This window comes from Aulonocara sp. 'chitande type north' Nkhata Bay, linkage group LG22 (genome assembly GCF_057382095.1).
Source record: "Aulonocara sp. 'chitande type north' Nkhata Bay isolate Kocher_YH1m ecotype deep benthic linkage group LG22, A_spYH_male_GT1.1, whole genome shotgun sequence".
NCBI lineage: Eukaryota > Metazoa > Chordata > Actinopteri > Cichliformes > Cichlidae > Aulonocara > Aulonocara sp. 'chitande type north' Nkhata Bay.
This window is the reverse complement of record NC_141364.1, coordinates 597553-603552: the sequence shown is the minus strand read 5'-3', so window position 1 is coordinate 603552 and position 6000 is coordinate 597553. Positions and strand designations below refer to the sequence as shown.

At 47.5% G+C, this 6000-nt stretch overlaps 1 long non-coding RNA gene across 1 annotated transcript in view; it reads left to right on the top strand.

The window, feature by feature from the left end:
• Positions 1-6000, top strand: part of LOC147303098 (uncharacterized) — a 39727-nt gene that overhangs the window by 23270 nt on the left and 10457 nt on the right. The gene's annotated exons all lie outside the window — the stretch shown is intronic.

The following is a 6000-nucleotide window of genomic DNA, read 5'->3' as shown; positions in this document are numbered from 1 at the left end:
GTTTCTGTGTATCTAGATGTGCGTCCCCTCGTGTCGTTAGGTCTGATTAGTCCCAGCTGTTCCCCCCCCTGTTGTTGTCCTGCTTGTGGATTTAAACCCTATGTTGTCCTCTGTCCGTTGTCGTACCCTCATTGTGTTGTGTTTCCCTCCATGGCCCTGGTTTATTTTCTAGTTTGAGTTTCTTGTTTCTAGTTTAGTTTTGTGTGTTTGATGTGAGTTTTCCAGCAGTAAAGCTGCTGTTTGAGTTTATTCCTCCGTCTCGAGTCCTGCATTTGGGTCCCCATCCTGCCTGCCACACAACACTAACCGTGACATTTTCAGAGACGGGTCACAAAACAATGGCAACGACTGCCCCTCCATTATGTGGAGAGCTGGCTGTAGCTTAGGTGGTAGGGCAGGTTGATGGTTCAATCCCGGAGCACGACTTGTTGAGCCTGTTAGATGGAAACAGCATAGAAAGAGGATTTACCAAATTCAAACTAGAAATGACAGCAGAGGGGACAGAAGACCACCAAAGTGAGACAGGAAGTGACCAAACCAATGACCGACTCACATACCTGAAGGACGAGAATCCAAAGGAACAGGAAGAAGGTTGATATAAATGTAAACCAGGAACCAGCGACATGGAAAACCCTGAAACAAAAACATATTAGAAAGAGACCAAACTCCTGACATTTTCACTTCCTTGGTTTTGCCCCACTCTTTCCAAGAAGCTCTGGTTTCCAGTGGTTAGCTGGGCAAGCAGCTTTGTTTTCCCTGTTTCAGGTTGGCCCTGATCAGCATGCGAACAGCAGCCTGTTTACCTCATCAAACAAACTGGCCTTCAGAGCGGCTCCAGGCTGACGACCTCAGCCAGGAATCGATGCTGAGGCTGAGGAACCCTGAGAGGGAAGCTGAGGGTGATGCAGACAGGTCATGTGATGCTCTTTTCTCTCTTTGACTGACCCAGAGAGCATAACAACGATGGGACCAGACTCACCTGTGAACCAGTGGCGTGTCTAGAAAATTTTTGTTGGGGGGGCCAGGTAGGGGCACAGATTTGGAGAAGGGTGGCAGATGTAATTGGCAGATAATGTTAAAAACAATTCTACCAACCGTTAACCATAATTCAATAAAACTATTAACCTAATAACTGAATGCGCTTTTAACTCTTATTAGAATGAGATTTTAACCACTACGGTGCAAAGTTGTTAGATACTGCGTTGATAAAGTACAAGAGATACAATCAGTGCTTTGTCAGTGTTTACTCAGCAGTCAAGGACAGCAATATTTGCATAGTATTTTTACTGACATATAGTGCACATATGTTTTGGGCAAAAACTTTTTTTAATATTAAAATACGAAAAAATTTTAACATACAATTGGCAAATTAGCCAATGCAAAACTTTATCTGCCTGTTAAAAAAACAAGATCATCTTCTCACAAGCTGGTGTTTGATTGTGAAACAGGAAAAAAGTGGGGAAACAACTGAAAAGACGAACATTTGACTAAAACCTGAAAGCAAGTAAATACTTTCTCTGCTGCCTTATGGTAAACTTTGGTAATATTGATGTATAAAGAACAACACTGGCTGATGATGAAATCCAGTCAGCTGGCATGGTGACACTGCCAGTATTAACCTGCAGGGCTGGACTGGGACAGAAAATCGGGCATTTTGACTACAGACCGGCCCACCAGGTATTAAAGCCATAAAGCCTTTGAATGAAAACAAACCCTGTTGTGACAGTGATGTACAGTCTTGTTGGTATATGTATGATTTCTATACATTTTACATCAGATAAAAACTTTCAGATAATTATTTTTTAAAAGCGAGACATTTTAAATGAGAATAAGAAAGAAAAGTATTTCTTTGTGCCCCCCTCTCCCTGTTAATGCCCTACCTGCCCCCTGGCAACACTTTGCTAGACCCACCCCTGCACAGTTACCAGCTGTCAGCTGCTTAGAAAAGGATCCTGGTGTTATTTGTCTCTCAGAAACAGGTCATAACTTCAACTCATCCATGTCACCTAAAAGGTAAACCTGTTTCTCCATCACCTGTTCAGCTCTGATGGTTCAGTAAGGACATCTCCTGGTTTCATCTTCATGTTTCCCTCTCACCACATATCCAAACCGACATCATGACCAGCAGCTTTACAGCTGTGGCTCCAGCAAACATCAGCTGATACTAGAAATTAATATTAAATAAATTCTAACAACAGCTGATCAAGCTTAAACGTGCTGCTGTTGTTTAGCGCGACATCCGCTGGTTTCCTCTTTCTGGCGCAAAGTGGGCGATAAAAAAACAAGAGAGCCGATCAGCTGATCATTGATCAGTTTCATGATTGAAGTAGCAACAGGAGAGAGAGAGAATGAGAGAAGAAGAGGCAGCTGTGCAGCAAAGACACAGAGTAACTCCAGCTTTGTGTCTTTTTCATTGTAGCTGAAGTCCGGGACAAACTGTTCCTTTTCACCTCAACACGAAACACGTAATATTTTCTCTGAATGTGAGACGATTCCGTTTTTTACGGGACGGTTGGCAACTCTACTAACGAACCTTATGAACAAAATAAAGTTCAACATCAGTAACATCATAGCACCACCCAGCTGTATAGAAACTCCGTCATGCTAGCTAGTAGCAGTACGGAAAAGTCAGCATAACGAAAATAAACTCCACCTAAACTTGGTTCATATCTGACCCAGAGAGACTGCAGGTCATAACTTCTTACCTGAAGTTCAGTTCACCTGACACTCTCGGACCGGGCGGCCGCCTCGGGGCTCTGCTCCTCCTGCCTCCCCTTCCCTCATCCACCTGCTGGCCTCTGTGGCAGCTCCACCACAGCCACCACCAAACAGCTGAGTTATTTTTACACATCAGCCAGCATCTGGCCAATCCACCACCTCTCATTGTTCGTGCCATTACAAAAATAAATAAATAAATAAGTCATCAGCCCACTGGGCAAATCACCGGTGGGCTGATGGCCAGTCCAGCTATGTTAACCTGTTAATCAAGGGTCCCCGATCCCAGTCCATGAGGGCCAGTGTCCCTGCAGGTTTTAGATCTCACCCTGGGTTAACACACCTGAATCACATGATTAGTTCATTCCCAGGCCTCTGGAGAACTTCAAGTCGAGAAAGTAATTTATCCATTTAAATCAGCTGTGATGGATCAAGGACACATCTAAAACCTGCCGGGACACCGGCCCTCGTGGACTGGGACCCCTGGTGTTAATCTTTCGCCGACAAATAGTTTTCTGCGGTGCCTCTTTCGTGCTTGGCTCTCCTTCCTTTGCTAACATGATGCTCATAGTGCAGAAGCCGATGCTGCATTCACTTACACTCGGATATCTGAGCTTCACTGTGAAAACATAATCATACATTTGATATTTCATTGAATGTTATTGTTTTAGCTTCGGGGTGGCACCTGGGGTGGCCAGTCTGGTTGGGGGGGTGGCCTGTGCCCCCCCCAGGCCACCCCGCTGGACACGCCACTGCTGTGAACACATCACTGCAGACACTGTTGGGTTTTCAGATTCCCTTCAGACTAATAACAAGAAACAGCTTTCCATCAATCAAGTTCATCAGTTGATCAGCAAAGGAGGAGCTGCAGCTGATAGGACATGACACTGGCTTCGTTTCAGCCATCCAGGGTGTTTGCACCAGTGAAAAACAACTAAATATATGTCAAAATAAAGGAAACAGGGTCATAAACAGTTTAGCTACCTGTTGAATTACTGTGCTGTCATTTCCTGCTCTCCTCTGAATCACCGTCTGGTTTCAGAGCGTCCACAAACAGCTCATCCTTAGAAGGCTCCTCTCTCTTTCTCCCACTCAGATCAGCATCCTCCTCTCTCGCCCACTCCCACTCCTCCACTCTCTCCACGCCAACACATTGCTTCACTCGAGCGGCTGCAAACATGTTACGCAACAGACGACACAGCAGAGAGGTTTGATCTGCAGGAAGTAACCCGACCTCAGCGTTCACAGCTGGACCGCCGTGTGTGTGTGCGTGTGTGTGCGTGTGTGTGTCACACACTCTTTAAAATCAAAGTGTTCGGGCTGCTCAACAAAAATTAAACTCTGTGATTCAAACGTTTGCTGTTTCTGACGACGTTTTCTGATCAATAATACGTCCAATTCGATCGGATGTTGGCTCCGGGTTCATGTTCAGACTGTATGAGCCACATTTACTGCGTGTACAGAAAAACACAGACTGAAACGAAACACTGTTTCTCACCAGTGTCTATAATAATCAATAATCAGTATAACAAATACCTAAAATAAGGATAAAAAGAGCAAACTCAGGTGTAAGCAGTCACACTCATTCAGCTACAGCAGTCCTCACACAGAGGCTGAGTGTGTGAGGAGTGTGTTGTTTCTCTGTGTGTATATGGGGGGGGGGGGGGGGGGGGGTCACAGTCTGTTTGTGGGTCTTACAGTGTGGCTGCATGGATTGGGGGGGGGGGGGGGGGGTATCACAGTCCTGTATCAGCCTCACAGCTTGTGTGAAGAACCCCTCCAGCATCCTGATGCTCCTGCAGCTGCTCTACTTGTCACCAGATGGCAGGAGGGAGAACAGGCCATGGTGGTGGTGGTGGTGGGGGGGGGGGGTCTCTGATGATGGAGACTGCTTCCAGGGATGGGAGAGGGACTCCAGCTATCCTACTGGCAGTCCTAACAAGCCTGTTGTTCCAGCTGCCAAACCAGCTGTGAAGCTTAGCGTCAGGATGTTTTCTGTGGGGCGAGGTGTCGGGGGTCCTGAGTCTCCTGAGGGGCTGGAGATGCTTTGTGCCTTTTTGATGCTGGTGTGCTGGTGGAGAAGGATGGGCCGTCAGCTAGGTGCCCACCCAGGAACACTGCTGACCCTCTCCACAGCAGCACCATCTACGGTGAGGTCAGTGTCATGATGTTCGCCTGGCCTCCTGAAATCGGTCACCATCTCTGTCAAGCTGCATCAGCACGACTGCCTGATGTGCTTCAAAAGCAGCCGCTCAAAGCATTAGCTCACAACTGGTGTGAGGGCCACGGGCCGAACTGGGTTTGCTTTCTTTGACACTGGAGTTTTGATGGTGCTCTTGAGTCGTGGCACGGCTGCCTGATGTGCTGAAGTGTCTTTAAAGCTCAGGAATCTTATCTGGTCCTGCCGCCGTGTCTGGGTTGATGCTGGCCTTTCTCCTCTCAGGTGTCCCGGTGGCAGTGGAAGCGTGTGTGCCCGGGTGGTGTTGTTAATCTCAAACCACGCATAGAAGTTCTTCAGTTTATCTGGTAGAGAGCGGCAGGGGAGGGGCTTGTAGTCAGTGAGGCGTTGAAAGCCCTGCCAGAGCCCTGACCCCGTGACAGCTTCTTCCTCGCTTGGACTATGAGCTGCAGCATCTCCCAAGCTTTGTTCTGAGCTCTCAGCAGAGAATAAGCGTCTCTGGTTAGTCTGTGGTTAACGGGACCGTATCTGATGTATACTTATTGATCCCTGCAGGGAAATCAGTCCTCTGCGTTTAACCCATTCACTCTGTGAAGCAGTGGGCAGCCACCAATCCCAGGGAGCAGTGTGTTGGGACAGTACCTGCCTCGGGGTAGCCGTTCAGTGGATTCAAACCCCGACCATCCGATCCCCCGACTCAGCTGTGGAGTGGCACTGTGACACATGAACTTCATGTGTAGGAAACACGCGGGCTGCTCGCCGTTACGTTATGAACCAGCACAGTGAGCTCTGACCTCCACCCAGTTCAAACTTGTCCAGAACTTTCCGACATTCCTTTGATCTTTACGGTGACGGCTGTTCAAAGGCTTCACGCTGATGGTGCTCTGAGTGAGAGTGGCACCTCTGAGGTCAGCATGATTTGCTCCATCAAATCTAATTACTTATTTTAGGTTTTCACGCATTTTCAGAGCCACAGCTGCAGCCTGCAGGGACTCTGAGACTCCTGCATTATAAAGCAGAGCATGCTGCTGTGTGTGCTTTCACCTCCACAGTGATGAATCAGCTCAACGTGGCCTCTAATAAAACTGTAAATAGCATCCACATGA